We start from the raw sequence: 25,655 nt of genomic DNA, 5'->3' as shown, positions 1-25,655 counted from the left end.
GACGTGGACTCTTGGACTGCTTCCTGAAGGACTTCCTGGATCTTCTCCTTTGGACTTCATCTTGGGTGAATGAGTAGCTGGCCTTCCTTTCCTGGCTTCTGGAGAGGCCTTCCTTTCCTGGAGGAGGCTACATTGGTGGATCCCTTACATCACCAGGTCCTTTGGCTGGGGCTGAGCTAGACACCAGAGCAACAGTTAGTGTGATAGGCTAGACATTTTCTCTACACTCTTCTTACATTTCTTTACTTTCATTCTTTGTAAATAAAGCTTTTAAAGTCATTTTGACTTGAGCTTTAATATTTTAAAATCAGTGACCATAATATTACTTTAAAATTCTCATATTTAGTCAAAACCCCTAATTTTACCTTCTTACAATAGGCATGAGGAAAAATAGGATTGATTGGAAATTGGGAACAAGGGGCTAGCCTTGAAAAGAAACAATCCTTCCTTTCATCCTGTTGCTGAGAAATGTTCATTGTTTGAGTATACCTGTAAGACAATTTATCAATAACAAACCAGACTTCTTTGGATAACACCAGTCCACCTGGAACCTCCTCACTCTTCCTCCATCCTTCAAGGATAACAGATTTTCTTGAGGCAAGAATAGAACAGTGATTAGCAGGAGAACTTAACAACAGCTGAACTTAACTTAGAGACAATGAGCAATTTACAGGAAAGCTGAATTTCTAAGCTTAACTGTTAGACAAATGAAACATGACTTAGGCAGTTACAAAAATGTCAGCAGTGATACAGAATGAAATCAATAACAAAATAGAATCAATTACAAAAATAGAAAACATAACAATTTGATTTCTCAGTAGCAACAGTCACAGTTGTTTCAAAAAGACTACAACTGCCTTATATTACTATCCTTATCTAAAGTGTAATGATTTAGATATTCAGTTTGGAGCCTCTCTCAGTACTGAAAACCTGAGTTCAAATCCTACCCTGACACATACTGACTGTGTGACCACTTAACTTCTCATGGTCCTAGACAATTCTCTAACATGAAGGTACCAAAATCAAAGGAACTAATGAAAAAAAAATGTGAAGGATTGAGGCCTATCAGTACCAGATGTTAAACTGTACTATTAAGCAGTAACATCAAAACAATCTGGTACTGGCTAAGATAGAAGGATGGATCAGTGGAATAGACTTGGGGTAAATGACCCCGGCAAGCTAGTGTTCAAAAAACCCAAAGATCCCAACTTTTGGGACAAAAACTCATTATTTGACAAAAACTGCTAGGAAAATTGGAAAACAGTATGGGAAAAATTAGGTTAGGATCAACATCACATGCCCTATACCAAGATAAATTCAAAATGAGTAAATGACTTAAATACAAAGAGGAAAATTATAAGTAAAGTGGGTAGATGTAGAATAGAATACCTGTCATATCTATGGGAAAGGAAAGAATTTAAGACCAAGAGCCAAAGAACACTACAAGATATAAAATAAATAATTTTGATTATATTAAATTAAAAGGTTTTGTACAAACAAAACCAATGCAACTAAAATTAGAAGGGAAGCAACAAACTGTGAAAAAAATTTTTGTAACAAAAATCTCTGACAAAGGTCAAATTTCTCAAATTTATAAGGAACTAAGTTAAATGTACAAGAAACCAAGCCATTCCCCGGTTGACAAACAGTCATGGGACGTGAATACACAGTTTTCAGATGAAGAAATAAAAACTATCAATAGTCACATGAAATAGTGTTCTAAGTCCCAGCTGATTAGATAAATGCAAATCAAAACAACTCTGAGGTACCACCTCACACATAGCAGATTGGTCATTATGACAGTAAGGGCAAATGATCAATGTAGGAGGAGATGTGGCAAAATTGGGGCACTTATGCATTGCTAATGGAGTTGTGAATTGATCCATACTAAAATGAAAAGTTTTGTATAAATAAACAAATATCACCAATATTATAAGGAAAGCAAAAAATTGGGAGAAAAATTTTCATACACAATCTCTCAGATAGGGGTCTCATACTACAATATATAGAGAACTTTGTCAAATTTATGGGGATAAGAACTTACCGTTCAATCAATAAATGGGCAAAAGATATAAACAGATAGTTTTCAGATAAAGAAATCAAAGCCATATATAGATACATGGGAAAATGCTCTATATCAATACTGATTAAGAAAGTGAAAACTGAAGCAATTCTGAAGTATCATCTCTCATCTATTAGATTGGCTAAAATGACAAAGGGCAAAATAACCAGTGTTGGAGGGTATATAGAAAAATAATTAATGCATTATGGGTAGAACTATGAATTGATTCAATTATTTGGTACAGCAGTTTAGAATTATAAGTGGAGAGGTATAAAAGTATATATAGACTTAGACACAGCAATTTCTGGGTGTATTTTCCAAGGAGATCAGGAAAAAAGGAAAATAATCTATATATTCCAAAATATTTATAGCAACTCTCTTTGTGGTGGCAAATATCTGAAAAACAGGGGCATCTCCATCAATTGTGGAATGGCTAAACAAATTGTAGTATCTGATTGTGAAAGAATACTATTGTGCCATAAGAAATAATGAGTAGTTTTTTTAAACTTAGAAAGACCTACATGAGATTATGAAGAATGAAATGAGTAGAACCAAGAGAACATTATATACAGCTACAGATTTAATATTTGAAGAATAACATGTGAATGTTCACCCCTAGAGAATGAACTGACAAGTAGAAACAAGATAGAAATAATATATGTTTATAGAACTGTTTACCTGAGTATGACCCCTATGGTGTGAGGGAGAAGGGATAGAGGTGCTGAGATACTTGTAAATAACAATAATTAATTAATTAAAATTATTCTATTGACTAATCAACAGACATTTATTAAATACCTAGTAAGTTCTAGGCACTGCGATAGGCAATTGGAATACCAATATGATAAGAGTACTGTTCCTACCCTACAGGGATTTACATCCTACAAGAGAATAGAACATATTCATAATAAAAATAAGGTCTACAGAAAATCAAAGGACATCTAGGTAGCACTATGGATAGAGCACTGGGCTTGGAATCCAGAAGACCTGAGTTCAAATCTAGCTTCAGACAGTTCTTAGCTTTGTGACCCTGGGTAAATCACTTAATCCTGTTTGCCTATCCTTTACCCTTCTGCCTTGAGAGTTGAAAAAGAAATTAGGGAACCAAGATGGCAGAGGAGTTGTAGTGGCCCATCTGGTTTCTATCAAATTACCCCCCAAAAAGCTATGATATAATATCTCAAAATGAATTCTGGAGCAGCATAACTCAGAAAAAGATAAAGTGAAGTACTTTTTCAATGTAAAAAAAAAAACTTAGAAGGCCAGCATGAAGGATCTAGGGCATTGGGATGGAGGTGGAACAAATGAGCTGGCCAGGGCAGGCCCCACCAAGGCAACAGGCTTTGGGTGCAGCTGAAGCAGCAGCCAAGGCTTCCAGAACTCTCAGCCACAGATAGTAAGGAGGGTCAGACAACTGCTCAGAAGGAGATTACAGGGGAGTCTTTGCTGACTTTGGGTGTAAGTCTCTTATTGCATTGCCCATAAATGGAACAAGGTGCCAGCCTGGAGCACAGTACCAGAGTGAGTAGGAGCACCAGCATACACTATCACTTGTAGTCACAGGGAAGAAGGGAGCCCAGGTCATAGTGGTAAAGGTGAAAGAGTAATTGGGGTTACTTATGGACAACAGCACAGGCCTAGGGAGTACTAAACACACCTTTCTTTATATCATTCCACCTTGAAAGAACCAAAAGCAGAAAGATCCCCAGTGCTAGCTCTAAAGGCAACTGCACAAAAAAGCTTGAAGCTTGAAACAGTGTTTCCTTCACCACTAGAACCCAAAAAGGTTTTTTAATCTTAACAGCTATTTTAATTAAAAGAAAAAGTCAGAAAAATTAGAAAACAAAAGAAGAAACTCAACATGCAATGCTATTTTGGTGACAGGGTAGGCAGACTCAAACACAGAAAAAGACAACAAAATCAATACTGCATCCAAAGCCTCCACAAAAAATATAAATTGCTCTCAAGCCCAAAAATAATGATTGGAGGAGTTCAAAAAGGATTTTAAAAATCAAATAAGAGAGGTAGAAGAAAAATTAGGAAAAAGAATGAGAGTGATACAGAAAAATCATGATGAAGTCAACAGTTTGGTAAAAAAAAAAAAGCCCCCCCCAAACTGAAGAAATTAATACTTAAAAAACCAGAATAGCCCAATTGGCAAAGGATGTAGAACAATACAAAGAGAAGAACTTTAAAAAGAAGAATTGGCTAAATGGAAAAAGATATATAAAAATGAACTGAAGAGAAAAACTTTTTGAAAGACAGAATTAGAACTCTTTGGGAAAAGAGCTACAAAAATTAACAGAAGAAAAGAACTCTTTACAAAGTAAAATTGGCCAAGTGGGAAAAGAGTTACAAAAGTTCAACAAGAAAATAATTTCTTAAAAATTAGAATTGGACAAATGGTAGCTAATGACTCTGAGACATCAAGAAACAATCAAAACAAAGTCAAAAGGATAAAAAAAAATAGAAGAAAATGTGAAATATCTCATGGGAAAAACAACTGACCTGGAAAATAAAATCAGGAGAGATAATTTTAAAATTATTGAACTACCTGAAAGCCATGATCATAAAAAAAGAACTTAGATGTCATCTTTTAAGAAATCATCAAGGACACACTAAATATAAGAAAAATGTTTAATAAATGTTTATTGAACTGAAAAAAAAGAAACTGCCCTGATATTCTAGAACCAAAGGACAAAATGGAAATTGAAAGAATCCACTGATCACTTCCTGAAAGAAATCCCTAAAGGGTTACACTCAGGAATATTATAGCCAAATTCCAAAACTCCCAGGTCAAGGAGAAAATATTTCAAACAGCCAAAAAGAAACAATTCAAATATTGTGGAGCCATAGTTGGGATAATGCTATACTGAGCAGTTTCTACATTAAAGGGCCAGAAAGCCTAGAATATGATATTTAGGGGGCAAAGAAACTAGGATTTCAACCAATAATAACATATCCAGCAAAACTGAGCATAACATTTTTCGCTTCAAGGCAAAAAAATGGATATTCAATGAAATAGAGGGCATTCAATCATTCCTGATGAAAAGACCAGTGCTGAATGAAAATTTTGACTCTCAAATACAAGGTTAAAGAAAAACATAAAAAGATAAACAGGAAAGAGAAATCAAAAGACATTGAATAAGGTTAAAATTGTGTACATGCCTACAAGGGAAGATGATTCTTATAATGCCAGAGAACTGTGTCATTATTAGGAAAGTTAGAAGGAGTGTACATAGACAGAGGGTAAGGGTGTGAGTTGAATATGACGGGATTATATAAAAAATTAAATTAAATTAAGACTTGAGAAAAAGGAAAACATTGGTAGGGGGGGAAGGGAAAAATAGAATGGGGTAAATTATCGCATCTAAAAGAGGCATGAAGGAGAGTTCATAGTGAAAGAGAAGGTGGGGAGATAGAGAGGAGAGCATGTGAACCTTACTCTTATTGGAATTGGTTCAAAAAAGGTAGAATGTACATGATCAGTTGGGTATAGAGAGCTATCTGACTCTAAACGAAAATAGGAAGGGAAGAAGATAAGAGAAGGGGTATGGGGTTGATAGAAAAGAAGGCAAATTGAGGGAGGTGGAGGTTAGAAACTAAACAGAGGTAAATAGGATGGAAAGTAATACACAGTAATAACAGTATGAATTTAAAAACTTCTCTCTAATAAAGGCTTTATTTCTCAAAAACATAGAAAAATGAGTTGAATATACAAGAATACAAGCCATTTCCCAGTTGATAAATGGTCAAAGGATATGAACAGGCAGTTCTCAGACAAAGTAATTAAAGCTCTCAATAGCCATGCAAAAAAAAAAAAGGTTTAAATCATTATTAATTAGAGAAATGCAAATTAAAACAACTCTGAGGTACCATCTCACACCTTTCAGTCGGATGTTTTTGACAGAAAAGGAAAATTTAAAAAAAATTAAAAGGTAGGTAGGTGAGAGAGTAGACAAAACTTGAAGGATAAGTATTGGGAAAGCTGGGACACGATGCATTGTTTGGGGAGTTGTGAACTGAATTCAGTTATTCAGGAGAGCAATTTGGACCTATGTCCAAAGGGCTATAAAACAGTCCATACCATTTGGCCCAGCAATACTGTTACTAGGTGTGTACCACAAAGAGATGAAAAACAAAAACAAAAAAGGAAGAAGTAATAATTATGTACAAAAATATTTAAAGCAGTTCTTTTTTTTGGGAGGGCAAAGATTTGGAAAGGGAATGGCTAAGTTATAGTATATGATTGAAACAGAATACTATTATGCTATAAGAAATGACAGGCAGTAGGAGCTAAGAGAAACCTGAAGAGACTTACATGATCATGAACTTACATGAACTAAAGCAGAGTGAAACAAGCAGAACCAAGAGAACTTTGTTCAATGACAGGAATGCTTTGCAATGAACAATGGCTTTATAATGTGAATGACTTTTCTCATCAATACAATGATCCAAAACTATCTCAAAGAACTTGATAAAAAATTCCATCTACTTGCAAACTTTTTTTGACATTTAAAATTTTTTTTGTTCTTGAGTTTCCTTCCACAAAAGGATTAATATGGGAAAATGTTTTATATGATTGCACATGTAAAATTTATATGAAATTGCTTACCATGTTAAAGGGAGGGTAGGACAGGGGAGGGAAAGAGAGAATTTGAGACTTCATATTCTTTGAAAAATGTTGGAAACTTTAAATGTAATTGGGAAAAAAAAATTTTTTTAAGACATAAAAAGGTAGGTAGGTGAGAGAGTAGACAAAGAGCCAGGCCTGAAGTTGGGAGGTTCTGGGTTCAAATGTGACCCCATATACTTCCTAGCTGTATGACCCTGGGAAAGTCACTTATAAATTAATTTTTTTTTTAAAATAGTTATTTCACAGAGTGGGCTCTAAGAAATGGTAGAATCAAGAAAGACTTCCTGAAGATTACCCTTAAGCAACATTTTGAAAGTAGAGATCTTGGAATTCTAAGTGGTGGAGGTGAGGGAGAAGCACTTAGATTGTAACTCCTTGAGGGCAGGAACTATATTTTGTTTCTTTTTGTATCGCATTGCTTAGCACAGTGCCTGGCACATGGTAGGTGCTTAATAAATGTTTGTTGACTATTTATTAATATTTCATCAAAGAGATAGTTTGTACAAAAGTTCAGAGAAGCAAGAGATGGATAGTGGCAATTATGTAAATTTGGCTGAAGAATAGATTGAGGAGGAGTAATAAACTGGAGCAAGATTATGAAAAAAAAAAGGGGTGTTTAAATGTTAGTGTTTGGGTTTTCTCCTAGAGCAGAGGTATTTAACTTGGAAGTTTTGGGACAGATTTTCAGAAATCCATAAATGTGAATGGAGGAAAAAGTTACATCTTTCTCTCGATGTAATTGTTTTTCTTTGTAATCTCATGTATTTTATCCTATGTGTTTTAAACATCATTCTGAGAAGGGGTCTATAGGCTTAACCAGGTAGCTAAAGAGGTATATGATACACAAAAGGCTAATCCTAAGGTGATTGAGAGACATTCAAAGTCTGGTCATAACATTTAGTGACTGTCACTTACTTCTCTGCGTCTTTGAGAAAAACACTTGGGTTTTCTGAGCCTCAGCTAAAAAAAAATTTTTTTTTAACCCTTACCTTCCATTTTAGAATTAATACTATGTATTGGTTCCAAGTCAAGAGGAATGGTAAGGGCTAGGCAATGGGGGTTAAGTGACTTGCCCAGGTTCACCCAGCTAGGAAGTGTCTGAGGCCAGATTTGAACCTAGGACCACCCATCTCTGGGTCTGGCTCTCAATCCACTGAGCCCAGCTTCTCCCCACCCCAGTCTCAGTTTCTTCATCTGTAATAATAATAATGCCTTACATTTGTAGAGCATCTTTAGGTTTGCAAAGCACTTGACAAATATTATCTCACTTTATCCTCATAACCACTGTGAGAGATAGCTGCTGTAGCTACCCCTATTTTACAGATGAGTCAGACAGAGGTTAAGTGACTTGTTCAGGGTCACTCTGCTAACACATGTCTGAGGCTGGATTCCAACTCAGATCTTCTTAATTAAAGGTCCAATGTTCCATAGGGTCACTTACCTGGCTGTAAAATGAGTGAACTCTGACATTCTATGACTGCCCAGTCCAAGGAAATGGGGAGAAAAGAGTTCCACTCATTTCAATACAGATTTAGCCATGCCTTCCTTCAAGGAATCAGAAGTGATCTGCATCTCCCAAAAAATTACTATAATAAACCATCAGGTGATTGACTGCTCCCCATTCTATTCTTGTTCCACCTTTCAGTGAGTACATGGAAATGCAGGGGGAGAGTGATGACATTTGACATTTCAATACTTCGACATGAAGCAGGAGGTAATGCTTTGGTCTCCTCCCTTCATGTTCTGCCCCCTAAAATGCAGGCGTGCAAGAATGCCAACGATGTCTGTCTTTGCCTTCATGCTAATTCCCAGCCTTTGAAAATTGGGTCCTGTGGGTGATTAAAAAAAATCTCAAGGTTTCCCAGGTCCTAGAGAGAGATGCCCTTCCTCTTTCATGCTAAGGCTCATAAAAGATAAGCAGCATCTAGTAATAATCCTCGTCACCCTCCTCCCATTGGTAGGGTTTCCCTAGCACCTATATTTTGAGGAGGGTGCAACTTGATCAGCCTTCATTTTTCTCTGTTAAAGGGATTTTCTCCATCTCTCCCTCTGTCTCCTTAAGAGGCTGGAGAGCAGGGTTTCTAAGTAGATCAGAACTGACAGGTGCCCAGAGCTGAAGATTCCATTACCAAAGAGACCAGGACTGAGGACAGGAAGTAGCCTGCCCTCTGACAGGTAGTTAGGGGGGCAGTTGATCATTGAGGAGAGAAAGGAGGAAGCTGCTGACCATTGAGGGTCCTTTTCCTCTGGTATCTCTAGAGAGCAGGAGGTCTGCCTCCGAGGCAGGGATCTGCTGGCAGTTGGGCTGCTATAGAAAACTGACTGAAGGAGTGAGTGAGGGGTAGCTGTCTATTATTTAGGGAGTTAGGGAGTTAGTGAATCATTTATAGATAGAGTAGGGTAGGGAGGCCTGGTGTGCGAGGCAGAAGAAAATGTCCTGAGAAGATAGTTAGACATAGTTTGAGGAAATTTTAGGTAACGTTAGGAATTTTAGGTATATTTATAGAGCATAAGATTAATAATCTCTCTTTCCTCTTTCCTGTCTTTCTAGCTGTACTTCTTTCTTAAATTAAACAAAGTCTCTGTTAAACTGCTCTCCTCACTTTGTCAAACTCCTTAATTTAACTTTTATAACTCCTAACCTTCTTCCTAACCTCACTCTGACATTTTTGGCAAAAGTGTGCATTATCTTTTCCTCCATAAATATAAATTTCTTGAGAGCAGGTACTGTCTTTCTTTTTGCTTATGCAAAGGGGATTTGTAGCATGCCCACATCACCTAAGATGGAAGCACCCACATAAGAAATGTGGCATCTAGGTAATACAGTGGAGAGAGCACCAGGTCTGGAGTCAAGAAAGAGTCATCTTCCTGAGTTCAAATCAGGCCTCAGACACTAACTGGGAGACCCTGGGCAAGTCACTTAGCCCTGTTAGCCTCAGTTTCCTCATCTATAAAATGAGCCAGAGAAGAAAATGGTAAACCTCTATAGTATCTGCCAAGAAAACCCCAAGTAGGGTCATGAAGAGTCAGGCACCCCTGAAATGACTGAACAACAATAACATATGAGAGATAATAGGGAGAAGATAGCCTGCAAATGACTCCCACTTCATTGGAAATGGCTTCTTTAGAACTGACTTTTTTTATAGCTACCAGCCCGGGACATGGGATAGTACTGAACTCTCAGGGGTAAAGGCCTGGTTTACCCCTACATCATGGAAACCATGATGTGATTACTTTGGGTGTGATTATGTTTTGTTTTTTAATGCTCACTTTCCATCTTAGACTCAACACTGTATATTGGTTCCAAGGCAGAGGAGCAGTAAGGGCTCAGCAATGGGGGTTAAGTGACCTGCTCAGGGTCACACAGGTGGGAAGTGTCTAAGACTTGATTTGAACCCAGGACCTCATAATTCCAGGGCTGTCTCTCTCTATTCACTGTCACCTACCTGCCCTGATACATAAGTGCCTAATAAATACTTGCTACCTTGCCTGGCATAGGAAAGAGGCTCATTTTGTTTACCACATACAGTACAGAGAAACAGGAAAGAATCTCACAGGTCCAACTGACTGTGGACCGTTTTAGCATCTATGAAATGGACAATCCTCAAAATTAGGAGCTTATATAGCAGACCCATACCGCCATCTAGGATTAAAAGACCCATTGGCCACAGCAAGCTAGATTCTCACTTAAAAGACAGCAAAGAAATGTTTAAGCAAGCTACACCTTTAAGCATAATTAAAGGATAGAAGAAATAGCCCAGTGTGATGAAGAATGCTAGAACCAGCACAGGTCAGTCCATTCCTTTCAAGGATAAGGAACCTGAGGCTTTCTATTGAGAAGCAATTATTTGCCCGAGGGCATGACTGCTTAGTGAGAGTGCCAGGGGTAGAACCTACATCTTCTAAGGGTATCTCTCCATCCTTTCACTGGGCCATGAGTCTCCCACAATCAGTGGATCTCGAAAACCCTGGCAATTTGATTTTAGAACGTATAGCTATAAGCCACGTGTGTATACCTATAATCCCTGCTACTAGGGGAGGCTGAGCTACAGGCTATCCACACTGAGTCTGGCACCAAAAAGTGAGCCCCCTGATAGGATGATCATCAGGTTACCCAAGGAGAGCTAAACTGACTCCATCCTGAGTAGGTCAAAGCCCTGTCATTATGCCTGTCATTACTCGTTTTGAAGGCATCAGTAGCCTCTGCACTTCCAGCCTAAGTGATATAGGGACACCCAGGCTTTTGTTTTTGTTTTTAAGAAGGAAAACTGAATTGTCACAGTCTCATTCATTGGACTAGACAACGACACTAATTTATAGGGTACACATCATTGTGCCGTGGGGTCTCTGGGGAGAAGACTAGCACTTACTTCTTGTGTGTGGGCTTCCTGAGTCCTCTTCAGGGCTACTTATCCATCTTTGGTGTCCACCTTTCTCCCAGCTCTCACCTATGGCTCCAAGAAGCTATAGAAAGCATAGTGGCCACAACCTGGTAAAAATCATTTTGGCAGACAGCCTAACCAGATTGAGAGTAAATGACAAGCCTTAAAATGAATGGTGAATTAGTGGGGTGTCGGCCCCAGGCATATGAAGACTTCTCCTAGCAGAATGGGAAGATGAGAACAATTTGTTTCAAGAGCCATGAAGGTGGCCGAAGTAGGATCTGTGGAGTGCTTAGAGCAGCATTGGCAAATGTTATTGAGATCACCTGCCTAAGCTGCAACTTCAAGCTGCCTGTGAGCTCCCACTCACCTTACATTACCCCAGACATTGGAGAGAGGAAGCACTGGCACTGGGCAGCTGAAAAGAGAAGCAGAGCATGCAAAAAAATATCCTTAAGCAGCCCTCTCCATGCCACCCTGGCACCTGTGCCACAGCTTTGCCAACACAGGCTTAGAGCTCAGTCAGCTATTTAAGGTGTCAAGGTTATTCATTGCACCTGAGCCACCACAATTGGCTTGACTTTTGTCTTGCTCCTAGACTTTTGGAAGACAGTGAGGCTTTGTGCAACTCTGCCTCACTTACATCCAATCATGCACAAGCCAAGATATCACCCTATGATGTCAAAGGTGCTCTTCAAAAATGAAGGATGAGGAGCAGCTAGGTGGCTCAGGGGATAGAGAGGTAGACATTCAGACAGGAAGTCCTGAGTTCAAATGTGCCCTCAGACACTTCCTAGCTATGTGACGCTGGGCAAGTCACTTAACCCCAACTGCCTAACTCTTACCACTCTTCGACCTTGGAATCAATAGATCATTTAAAAATTGAAAAAGGACAAGAGTATTAAAAATTATACTGACATGTAATCTGGAAAAAAAATATTTAAAAATAAAGGATGAACAACAACATTGTGCGGCACCCTCCCAGATCTTCAGAAATTTCCCAGCCATATGTTGTATTAGGAATAGAAACTGGAGCCATAATTTTGTTGGTATAGGAAACTTCCTCTGCCAATGCAGGTCAGCACCTTCTCTGAAACATAGCTTTCCAGCGCTGCCTAGAACTGTGGTGACAAACTCAAATAGAAACAGGGAACCAATTATAACAGCTAACACTCAAATAGCACTAGCCGCACGCCAGCCACTAAGCTTATTCTGGCAATTATCTCATTTGATCTTTACAACCAATATTAAGAGGTTAGTACTATTACTATCGATCCCCATTTTTATAGGGGAACTTAAAATCCTCCTGCAAAGTCAACCCTGCTTGAATCTCTAGCCCTGCTTTGTTTTATTTCTGTCTGCATCTTAAGATACAGCTTAAGAAAGCTTCTTTTCTTTGGGGGTCATTTCATCTTTCCTGAAATTTGGTTTTCACCTTTAGATTGCCTCCTGAGTACTGAACTAGCCTGGTTTCAAATCCAAGTAACATCCCTCTGAGCCTTGATACCCTCTGTTTTTCATTTTTAGTATGATGCTCTGGTCTGTCTGCTCTCTATAGGGATATTTGGCTGGGCATCTTCATTCTAATCCATTGGTATAAGACTATAGCTATGTCACACCATTGGCTAATATTGAATTGGAGTACACCAATAAGTTTTTCTTGCAAAGCTGTTTCCTAAAATCATAGATATAGATTAAGATTTGAAAGTGACCTTAAAGAAATGGGGAGGGGTAGCTGGGCAGCTCAGTGGATTGAGAGCCAGGCCTAGAGAAAGGGAATGAGCATTTTATTAAGCACCTACTGTGTCCCCAGCACTGAACTAAGGATTTTCACAATTATTATCTCACTTGATCTTTACAACACCCCTGGGAGGTAGGTGCTATCGTGATCCCCATTTTACAGTTGAGAAAACTGAGGTAGATAGAGGTTAAGTGACTGCCTAGGATCATACAGCTAATAAATACCTGAGGTTACAGTACCAAAATTCTATCCGCTACTGCTAGCTACCAATCGCCTCATAATTTTTTGTTCTTCAGTTGTGTTCAACTCTTCCTGACTCCATTTGGGGTTGTCTTGGCAAAGACAGTGGAACAGTTTGCCATTTCCTTTTCCAGCTCATTTTTACAGAGTAGGAAACTGAAATAAACAGGGTTAAGTGACTTGCCTAGGGTCACAAAGCTAGGAAGTAGTTGATACCAGATTTGAAGTCAGGAAGATAAATCTTCCTGATTCCAGACCCAGTATTGTACTACCTAGCTGCCCATCATAGTTCAGATGAAGAAACAGAGACCCACAAAGGTGAAATGACTTGCTCAAGGATAAACCCTATGGTGCAGGGACAGCTAGGTATGTCAGAAAATCTAATCAGTAGCTCTGTATAATAACAAGCTAGCTTTATGGGCTGTAAAAGGAACAAATAACAAGTTTTGTCATAAAGGCTTAAAATTTTCTTTAAAAATAATAATAAATAACAACATTCTTAATAACAACAATAATATCCATCTCCTTATCTTTTCCCTTGTTAATTTTAAACCCTTACCTTCCATATTGATTCTATGGTAGATCAATAAGGGCTAGGCAATTGGAGTTAAGTAACTTGTCCAGGGTCACCCAGCTGGGAAGTATCTGAGGTCAGATATGAAGCCAGGTCCTCCTGATTCCAAATCTGGTGCTCTATCCACTGTGCTATCTAGCTATTCCTCTTATCTTTTTCAAAAGAGTTCAGATAGAAACAGCCCTAGAATTTAGGTGTTATTCTTTTTATTATTTAACATTCTATAGATGATTAAACAAGTCAGATAAAATGTATTAGTATAGTATGACATAATATAACATAATGATATGATATATATTATTGCCACCAAATCCATTTAAATGTCATAATTATCCATTTAGTTATTGATTTAATAAACATGTACTGAGCATTACTAAGAGTGTGACACTGTCCTAAGCACATACAGACATACAAGGATGAATAAGATCTAGTCCCCTGATGAGGAAACATACTACCCACCTTGGAAGTGATGCTCAAGTTGCAGAATGAGATGTAGATTTTTGGACATGGCTATTAGAGGAATTTGTTTTTCTTAATGGTGCATATTTGTTACATGGGTTTGGCTTTCTTTTCTTTTTTTTTTAAATGGGGGTGAACAAAGAGATAATAAGGGGAAAGTCTTGTACAAGAATATTCATAGCTGCACTCTTTGTGGTGGCAAAAAACTGGAAAATGAGGGGATGCTCTTCAATTGGGGAATGGCTGAACAAATTGGGGTATATACTGGTGATGGAATACTATTGTGCTCAAAGGAATAATGAACTGGAGGAATTCCATGTGAACTGAAACGACCTCCAGGAACTGATGCAGAGTGAAAGGAGCAGAACCAGGAGAACATTGTACACAGAGACCGATACACTGTGGCACAATCAAAGGTAATGGACTTCCCTACTAGCAACAATGCAATAATCCAGGACAATTCTGAGGGATTTATGAGAAAGAACACCATCCACATCCAGAGAAAGAACTGTGGGAGTAGAAACACAGAAGAAAAACAACTGCTTGATCACATGGGTTGATGGGGATATGATTGAAGATGTAAGCCCTAGTGCAAATATTAATAATATGAAAATAGATCTGGATTAATGACACATATAAATCCCAGTGGAATTGCTCGTTGGCTATGGGAGGGGTGTGGGAGGAAGGGAGGGAAAGAACATGAATCATGTAACCATGGAAAAATATTCTAAATTAATGAATTAAATAAATAAACTTAATTAAAAAATAAATGGAGGATAGAGGATAGAGAAGGAAGAGAAAATAGATATTTAGTCTTGGGTGGAAGATATTTTTATTGTTGCTATTATTTTTTAAGATATGGTTCCAGGCCCCCACTATCTTGCAATCAATCCAGTTCAAAGAACTTGAAAAGTGAATGTAATCAAAAGAATTCTTTGAAAGAATTCAAAACCAGACACCATCTAAATTTTCAAAGAGACAAAATTATTCTATTTTCAAAGGCATCTTTCTACAGATTATTCCTTACCTTTACCAACCTACATACTGAAATGTAAAGAAAGTATCCCAAGAAGTGCATATGTAAGCAGATTGGAAAGGATTTTCTTTTTCTTTTTAACCTTAAAATTTTTTTTCTTTACTCATACATTGGCACTCAGGTTTCAAAATAAAATTTACTCTAGCTAGAAAGCATAAGGTAAACAAATGAATTAGCATATAGGAGATTTTATTAAATTTTTGAGATTTAGTACAATTTCCCCTAATTTAGGGGGAGACTAATAATAATACTAATAATAATTGTTAGTTTATCCAGTGGTTTTAATTTTACAAGCATGATCTCATTTAAGTTTCACAACAAATCTTTTAAGATAATTGCAATAGGTATTATTATACTGTTTTTACAGATTGGGAAACTAAGGTTTAATGAGATTAAAGGAATTTTCCATTGTCAATCAGGTAGTGTCAGAAGCAGTATCAGAATCCAGACCTTTCTGATAATAAGTCCAACACTCAGTAGCCTTAAAAAAATGCTTTTTTCCTTATGGTTCAGAGAGAAGCACCTGGTACGCATGCTGTTGGTTGGCATGGGAACCTAGAATCAGGCATGTGGTACCCCCTTCTTTATCATTAAAAATCAGAAACCATCCTCATTAATCTTTCTTCCCAGTGACTGACTTCCAGCCTCCTTTGCTTCTTTTCTCAGATGTCTGACTCCTAATTATCCCCTTAGTTGTTTTTGACATGCCCTCAAGTCCAATCTAGCTTATTTATTGATAAGAAGCTTTTCCCTTTCTTTTTCCCTTTTTATTCCAACCGACTGAGCAGCCCTTGAAGGACATTGCTTGAATAACAGACATGAGAGAAAGAGATTCTTTGGGCATCTTATTCTAAGGTGTTGGTAGTGTGTAGATAGAAAACCACTCCCTAAGTTTGTCCTATCCTGCATCCCATTTAGAGGGGGACAGAAATAAAATAAAAAGAATGAGAGTTCTCCGTTTCTCTCTCTCTCTCTCTCTCTCTCTCTCTCTCTCTCTCTCTCTCTCTCTCTCTCTCTCTCTCTCTCTCTCTCTGAGTTGCTGGGGCAGTGGAAGACAATCTTAAGCAGGAGCTCTGGTGCCTGCTGTGCAAATGAGTGTTTTTTGGGGACTTTGGCGGGCTTCCTGGTTCAGCTTAGGTATTTAGCTAGGTGAAATTTTCTGTACCTTTTCTACATTTCCCTTTTTTTTCTGTATCTCCACTTTTATTTAAAACTTAATTGTTAAGAGCTACTAACAGACTCCTGACTTGAGAGTTAATTTTATAAATGGTGACCACACTCTTTTTAAATTAATATTACATTTAATAATTTTACTTTCATTATTACAGTAGGTTTTGGGGGAGAATTTTTTTTGCATTTATAGAATTTAATTTCCAAAGATTTCATACACCCTCAAACTTGCTACCTTTTCAATTGGGTATATTTTAGAGAGAAGAATTCTATGGTATTTTAAAACATACCTATATATACACAGCATGTAAAACATATACATATATTTGTACTAACATATAGACTATATATTATAGTGTATGTTTTATGTTGCATGGTCTTGTCTCTCACTGTCTTGATTTCTCTGTTCTTGTTCTTGGCTATTGAATGTTGCTATGCAACAGAGATATAACTAGCAATTTTTGTGTTCTGGGCAAGCAGCATGAAATTCAGCGAATGGAACACATAGAACTGGGGAAAAGCTTACCTGGATGTGACTACTTATACAAGGAAGTCCTGGAACTTCCTATTTTGCCTTACTATTTCTTACCAATTTGTACCATTATCTCTAATTACTGATGGTCAATGATGACCATATCCTTTCAATATGAGTGCTCGGGGGCAAAGCTTGAGTTGCTCTCCCCACCCCCATTCCCCAGTTATGGTTCTGTTTGACAGTCACCAAAAAATGTTAATTGGGTTCATCTTAGCTAGACCCTCACAGATGGCCAAAAATCCTTCTATTCATCTCTTATTGACACACTTTTACCATGCTTATAACAGATATTCTATACTTTGCCTTCAGTTACTCTATCACTACCCTACTTCCTCATTCTTGGTGATGACCTATCTCAGTGATGGTGAACCTTTTAGAGATGGCATGCCAGGCCCTACCCCTACCCACCTAGAGACCAAGTGCTAGGCCCCTCCCCCTCACCAAGTGTTGGGTGCATCCTGGTCCCCTCTTATCCCACATAGGGGAGGGAGAAAGCACTCCCATTGGGCTGCTAAGTATAAGGTTGGGTGAAATGAAGAATGTCCTTAGTGAGTGTAGAGAGGGAGAGGGGAGTGGCTCAAGCACTCTGCTCCTCTCTAGCTCTGCCACCTTTGAGCTGCTGGGCAGAGGGGCAAGTGAAATGAAAAAATTTCATCAGACTTGGTGGAGAGGGAGGGAAAATAGCTCCACCCAAGTCACTCTGCCTTTCCTGTAATGAACTCTGGGGTGGGGTGGGGTAAGGCTGTGTATCCATAGATAGCTCTCTGTATGCCATCTTTGGTACATCACTGACCTATCTGATTCCCCAGAACTTTTCTCCTCTCCATCATAAAATTTCTCTGAACTTTCAACTACCCTCTCATACTTAATCCTTATCTTTGTGGGAGAAATATGCCATATTTTTGTGCTAAGGCTAATTTATCCATCAATTTTATTGATCTCAACCCCATGAAAGTTATTCTGGGACTTTGCTCCAATGTCTACCCTCTCTAGTACATTTTTTTCCCCTGTGCAAGTGGTAAAATTTATTCTATCAAAGCATTTCAAAGAAACAAAATGAAACTAAAAATGGTTAATTAACAATGATGGAAAATTGGAGCTCACTCATTATTTACAAGTTTCACTTTGGAAAGTACATATTAACCAGCGTTACAAATAATCAAAAGGAGTGGAACCCATTATAGAAATGACATTGTTTCACTCTTCAGATACAGGATTACTGAAAACATTCTATCCAATAAATACCTGCTTCTTTGGAAGCAGATCAGCTAATATTTTAAAAAATATACCAAAAAAGGGTAACTTCTACATAAATGAAAAATTTAGCAAAAATTACTCATAAGCACATTTAGCTAATTTTCTCCCTCAAAAACAAAACAAAACAAAAAAAAACAAAAAGCAGCAATGCCTAAATGTCTCTTCATTTAAGTTGCATGCTCTCAGGCTAGTATAAATAAAATTTTAGGGTTTGCAGAGCTTTAAGAGCCCATCTTCACTGTAGGTAGCAATCAGATTCTGATGGGGATGGTGAGCAATGCCAATGACATCCTTTTCATGAACTGTCAATGTTTGTTCCAGTTTGCCAGTTACTGTGCTGAAACAATACAGTACAAAATCTTCACCCACACAGTAGATCCATTCACCACGTAGTGAGAGGGCACAGCAGATGAAGTCGCCACCTTCTCTCTTACCAGAGCTGAAACTCCTGACAATCTGTCCCTGCATGTTCATGATGACCACTGTATTTGACCTGTTACACACGACAAAGTGCTCTGGATTTTTAGGAAGAAGGACGACACTGTTGACAGTGATGTCTGTCCCTGCAGTGCTGCCAAGAGATTTGATTGAAGGTATTTGAACACTCAGTGGTCTTCATATTCCAAATCTTCACAGTACCATCAGATGATGCACTGATTATATAATATTCATCTTAAGAAAAAGTAGCTTCATTAACAAATGAAGAATGACCACAAAATTCCTTCAAGGTTTTCCCAGATTTTAAGCCATGAATTCTGATTGTTTGGTCAAAGGAAGTACTGAGATTCTGACTGCTATCCTTGGAGAAGCTTAGGCAGGTGACACCTTTACTGTGTGCCCTTTCAAATCTCCTTAAACACTGTCCACTCTGTATCCTCCATACCTTAATTTTTCCATCTTGGGCCCCAATTGCTAACATTTCTGTATCTCTGCTGAAACACATACATAGTACAGCATCATCCATCAGCATAAAATTATCTTGTGCCTGGTACTTGAGATCCTTCCTAATCTTTCCAGTTGTAAAGTTCCATACTTCAATGAAACCATCAACAGATCCAGTGACCAAATACTGGCCATCCGGAGAAAATCAAGCACGTTCCACATGTGATTTCTGGCCAAATTTAATATGCCTGCTTAACTGTGTTGGAAACTTCTCTTCTTCCACATCATTTATAGCTGCTTTGCCTCTAAATAAATCAATTGTCATACCAGGAGGAAGCAAACCTTGGTGCCGTTGCCACTTCAAAGCCTGTCCCAACTGTGCCGTAAGTCGAGATGGAGGTACAACACTGACTTCTCTAGCTAAAGCCTGTGCAATTGCTGCTCTTCTGTTCTTGCCGCTTCCAACTGGGTATGCCTCATGAGGATCAAAATAGGATCTGGCCAAAAGGTTCTCAAGATGAATGTATCTCTCTGGCCGAGTTTGTTTTAACATGATCATGGGGTCAGTCTGTCTCAGAAGAGATCTGGCAGCACCCAATTCATGAAGTTCTATCAATTCTAGAACAACCTGTTCATAGAGGTCAACCGGTGTTTTGTCTGGCAATTTCAGGGACTGTATAGCTTGCAAAACAGTATCCCAATGTCCACTGTTAATATCTGCTGCAAAACTCTCTATGCTGTCCACAGTATTCAAGGATACAGTTGTCTCCTCCTGCAAAGTGGCTAATGCTCGATGCAAACTATTTTCCTTCAAGTACTGCATGATGAGACATATAACATCAGAAGACTCGATCTCAATAGACATCTTGACTCTCCAGGAGAACTGCCACTAAACTGGAGGTGGGGTGGGGGAGAAAAGAGCGCAACCAGGATGCACCGAGAGGCAAAAACTCCTCTCTAGTACATTTCTACCCCTTTCCTCCACTTGCTCGTTCCTGGTTCCCTCACCTTAAAAACAAACCAAATAGCAAAACAAAAACCCTTTCCCTTTTCTTCTTCCCTTCACTGTAGAATTTTTTTTTGAAAGAGTAGTTTGTTCTTTTTGGTTCTCCTTCCTACTTACTACATCAAATCTTATAGTTTGGCTTCTGCCCTTTCCAAATGATGGATCTCAAAGGTCACCAACAGACTCCTAATTTCTGAACAAGATGTCAGACAGAAGAGAAGAGTATCACTAAAACCAAGATTGGAGACACCATCTCTTTCTGGAGAGAGCTGTGTCAGTTAAGTAGAGACACAGGGAAGCGTGGGTGGTAAGGATGTGAATATTGATTACTCTTTTTCAAGTTTACCAGTGAAAAAGCAAAGATTTAAATATGATGGTTTGAGGGAGTAGGGTCAAAGGAAAATTATGTTTTAGGGTGGAAAAACATGAGTTTGCCCACTGGTAAGGATTAGAGAGGAATATAGTACTATAAAGAGGGAGAAGATGAACAAGAGAGGAAATTATTAATGGAGCAATGTTTAGAGCTGTGGTGGTGAACCTATGGCATACATGCCAAAAAGGGCATACAGAGCCCTCTTTGGACACACCTGCAGTCACTCAACAGAGTTTCTTACTAGAAAGCCAGAGGGACTTGGGGCAGAGCTATTCCACTCCCTCTCTATACTTGCTGAGGACATTCCTCACTTTACCCACCCCTCTGCCCAGCAGCCCAATGGGAGCACTTCCTCCCTCCCTACCCTGTCTGGGGTAAGGTGCTGGGGCAAGAAGAGTTTACATGCTGCACAAGGGTGTGATGCAGATGGCCACTTACTGAATCTGTGGTGAAGGTGATTCCCATGGTGGAGGTGGAGAGGAGCTAGGTTTGAGGGGATCATAGCTCCCAGAGTGAAACATATCTGGAGGGCTATGCAGAAATATAGGGGAACAGAAAACTCAGGTCACTCTCTTCCCCCTCTCCACATGTCTCTCATCACATGCCTCTCATTACCTGTCCCTCTGCCCAGCAGCCCAATGGGAGTATTTCCTCCTTCCTCTCTGGGGTAAAGGGGAGCCAGGGAGTGAGGTAGGGAGGGGTGGGGTATAGCACTCAGTCTCTGGGTGGGGGGGGGGGAAGCATTCTATCTCTAAAAGTCTGAGCCATTATTAGTCTAGAGGAAACAATGGGAAATTGTTTTATAGGTACTAGTAGAAGAATTAATCTTAATAAAAGCAGTCTTCTCTTCCTCTTAGAGTGAAGAAAAACCGTGAAGTCTTAAAGAAAGAAGGTGGGGGAATTCAATAGATATCATAGAATCATAGATTTAGTGCTAAAAGAAATCTTAAGGCAATCAAGCCCAACTCATTTTTTTTGTACTTAGGATCTTGGATACATGAAGATCAGCAGATAACACAGAAAATGTTTAGAAACTCAGAAATGCATATTTAACCCAAAATTTACAATAAGGTACCATAAACACCTCATAAAAGAAAAAAATTCAGACTTTTCTGTTACAAAGGATAGGCTAAAACTTTTTATGCAGATTTTCCAGATTATGGGGGTATACCTCTAACTGTGGAAGGGATAACTATATATAAATCAAACTGTGTCCATTTTTTCTGTTTATCAATTTTTTTTTCTGGCGGTAGACATGCACAAGTCATTCTTCAAACACTATTTCTGTTATTGTATATAATGTTCTCTTGATTCTGATCATTTCAGTCCTCAAAATTTCATGTAGGTCTTTTCATGTTTTTCTAAAATTAATCTGCTCATTGTTTCTCATGGCATAGTAGTATCACAATCATATGCCACAACTTATCTAGCCATTCTCCTGGTACTAGGCATCCCCTCAATTTCCAGTTCATTACCACTTGCAAGAGTCACACAACTAGTAGGAAGTGTCTTGGAACTCACCTCTTCCTGACTCCAGGTCCAACACTTTATGACAATACCTTACGTCTTTGCCTAGCTCCTCATTGGCTTCCAGATTTAGTCTGAACGTCTAAAGCCCTCTCTGCTCAAGGTCACACAGCAATGACACGGCAGAAGTAGGGACCATTCTCAACAAGGCTGGAATTCCCAGTTTGATTACCTTTAACATTTCTCAGTCAAATATCATATCTTAAACTATTAAAAGGAAAAGGAAAAGAATGGATTATTCAAAGTTTAAGGTTTAAATATCTCAAGTTAATGCAGCAGCTTGAGAACAAATGACCTGTAAAGAAGGAATCAGCAGGAGGGAGCCTCTTGCGCCTGCGCCTCCTCCTTTCCCTACTCCTAGCAGCTTCCTATGAATAAACATTGGCCTCTCTTGGCATTTGGGCTCCTTAGCATACATTTCCAATCAGCACTCTCATGATGCATAATACAGCAGTTACTGAGGTATTGTTGATTTCCAGATCCAAAAAGTTTGTTTGGCTTCGGAAATTTATGAAAATAGTTCATTGCTTTCCTGAGCCTCCAGGGAAGCTTCTGCCAGACTTGACAGAGGAAAGGGTGCCCGTCTTCTGAGTAAATCTAGCCAGCATCTCTACCAACACCATTACTTTTCCCATTCCTGCTAACACACACTACCCCTACCTCTCACTTTGAAAAAAAAGCTTGCCAAGGGCCTGCTCTGCTTCATTTGGGATCTCTTTGTTTTCATTCAGTCATTTCCCACTCTTCATGACTCCATTTAATTTTTTTGTTTTTTTTGGCAAAGATACTAGAGTGGTTAGCCAGTTCCTTCTCCAGGTCATTTTATAGATGAGAAAATGGAGGCAAACAGAGTAAAGTGACTTGCCCAGGGTCACACAGCTAGTAAATGTTTAAGGCCAGTTTTGAAGTCAGGAAGATGAGTTTTACTGACTTCATGCCCAAGGTTCAAACCACTGTGCCACCTAGCTATCCTAAAAATAAGACTTAAAATATGGCAAGCTCTTGAAAATAGAGGAAAAAACTGCAGACCCAGTTTGGTGTAGGGTATGGCAAGCTTCAAAGGCTTCCCACAGGCCAGGTTCCCTGTAAAAATTAAAATTAATGCTCAATAATTTAAAATATTATATTTTAAGAGATTTATTAATGATCATTAGAAGTGACAAAATAAAAAGGTAAAAAGATAAAGCCACGTGCCCATGGCTAATCTACCTGTTCAAAAATGCAACTTACCACCACAGTTGCAACCCAGGAAGCAAAGAGGCAGAGACCAGGAACCTCACTCAATATATACCCCTGTCTTCAGGAAGTACGTAATGACAGGAAGTCAGTGGGCTCCTGGGAAATGTAGTTTTTAAGGTAACAGATTTCCAATTATATACCCCCAATGGTTGAGGGGCACTAATTTAGGTAGTGACCTGAGTTGTGAGAAATGTTGGGGGATCTAGGAGGTGGACATAAGGAAAACAACTCTGTCACAGGCACAGGGATGCAGGAGAAGAGCCCTATAGCTAAGCACTGTCCCCTATAAGACTGAATTCAAACTTCACAAGAAGTATTTCTGGAGTTTCACAAATCTCCTTTATTTTTAACTTGGGATCTCTAGGAAGTGAGCAGGTTAACTCTCTGCCATTAATGATTTATTTACTAAAGGGCTTTCTGTGTGAAAACATTTAGGGTTGGAGGAATGGTTCCTAGAGTAGGTAAACCCTGGGCAACATGTTTTTCTCTACTCTGTTAAGAGAGTTTTTCTTAATTTCTCCCTTTTTCTATTTAAGAGGCAAGGGAGCAAAAAGATTTCTGAGGAAGAGCTTCTCTGCTGTGCAAACTGTCCATTTGGTGACAGTTAGAAGACTGTGGCTGAGAGTTAGTCAGTTACAACTGGCAGTAGGAAGGGGCTTTTGTCTCTGGGTCCCCTGGGGAGAGGAGTGTGTAGCTCTCTTTCTCTCTTATTGATTATTGATTTTCTTGGATAGATAGGTAGATAGATAGTGGGTAAATTATTAGATAGAGTAGAAAAGTTAGGCCAGAGCCTGGCTCTGGCAGAAGATACTATCCTTGAAGGCAGATAGATTTAGGGTTTTTTAGAAAAATTTTCATCAGGATTGGGATCTTAGGTATAGTTATAAGCTATTATAAGATTACTCTCACTTTCCTCATTTCTATTTCCTATCTATTTCCTAATAATAAACTAAGCATTTTGCGTTTAAAGAATTGTTCTCCTGGCTTTTGTTCAAACTCCTACACCCAAAATTTAACCCTTCACACCTTCTAACCCCCAACACAGGATAATTTTGATTGTAAAATTTTCTGTTTTTTTTTTACCTTGTTGACTATCCCTTCTTCCTGCATACTCACTCCTCCCACTGTTCAAGTAACATCCTTTCTGTCTTTTGATTCTGAACCCTCCTCACTCTCTGACCATATCTTTAATGGTTCATCCTCCTCTTACCCCATATATCCAAATTGTCACTAGATATGGCTGTGTCTATCACTACAACATTACTTATCTATGTCACCTTCTCTCCATTCACATAGCCTTTACCCTAGTTCATGTCCTTATCACCTCTCACCTGGACTACTATATTAGTTTCCTATTTGATTTTCCCCATTCCAATTTATCTACCACACAACAGCAAAAATTATTTTATTAATATGCAGTTTTGACTGTGTCCCCTTCCATACATTAAACAACCTCTAGTGGCTCACTATTACCTTGAGAATCAAATATAAACCCTTCTCTTTGGTATTTAAACTTCTTGGCAATTTCACAACCTGGACCCTTCAATTTTCAAGCTTTTTAAAAAAACAGACTTATTATACAGGGTGTCCCAAAAGTTTTAGTGCTGTCTTTAGCTTCAATAATTTCAGAATTTTAAGTGCTACAAACTTACCAAAAAAATGGAAAGACTAATTATTTAGAATTTTAAAATATTGACATATTTGTTTTAAAATTCAACTATAATCTTATGCTATATACTGCTCTAATTAATTTTTGAATTTCTTAAAAACTTTCATTAGATGCTGCTCAATGACTAAAAGGATTGCTTCTGAAGGCCTGCCCTTAAGCTTATCCAAAGAATGAGGCTTTTCGATATCATGAGAGTTTTGAAGTGACCCCCACTCCCAAAAAGAGTCTAATAGAGACAGAATCAAGTGACTAAGGTGCTGCAAAAGGAGACTTACTTTACCAATCCACCAATCTAAGAAAAATATCATCGGGAAACTGTTGCACATATAATGTATAATGTTTGGAGTGCTCTATCTTATTAAAATTAAAATTTTTATTATTCAAAATTATAGAATTAACTAAGTGTAAAAGAAATTTAAATCATTAAATTTTCAGATGATCTTTTTTGTTGTACCATTTCTACTTTTGAAGTTATTAAAAATAAAATCTACATTTAGATGTGTGGGCCACTCTGTATGTTACTCCTCTCTATTCAATATATGGCCTAACCATACTAGCTTATTTGTTGATTGTCATATGTTATCATATTTCCCAATATTTCCCATTTCTGAGATTTTGTACCAGCTGTCTCCCCCCTGCCTTGCATGGAGTCCATCCCATGTCACTTCCAATTCTTGCCATTCCTGGTTTCCTTTAAGATTCGGCACATATAGTGATAGACTTAGCAACTCTCAGCAATACAATGATCCAGGACAAATCTGAGGGACTTATGAAAAAGAATGCTACCCACCTCCAGAGAGAGAACTGTGGGAGTAGAAATGTAGATGAAAACATAAGGTTTATCACTTGTTTGTTTTGGTTTATGTT

The 25,655-nt window shown here is 38.4% G+C and overlaps 1 pseudogene; it reads right to left on the bottom strand.

Moving 5' to 3' along the window:
• Window positions 1-17,845: 17,845 nt before the first annotated feature.
• LOC100011886 (WD40 repeat-containing protein SMU1-like) lies at window positions 17,846-19,927 on the bottom strand (annotated as a pseudogene).
• Window positions 19,928-25,655: the final 5,728 nt, after the last annotated feature.

This window comes from Monodelphis domestica, chromosome 3 (genome assembly GCF_027887165.1).
Source record: "Monodelphis domestica isolate mMonDom1 chromosome 3, mMonDom1.pri, whole genome shotgun sequence".
In the NCBI taxonomy this organism is placed as follows: Eukaryota; Metazoa; Chordata; class Mammalia; order Didelphimorphia; family Didelphidae; genus Monodelphis; species Monodelphis domestica.
Note: the sequence above shows the minus strand (reverse complement) of the source record. Positions and strands in the feature narration are given on the sequence as shown.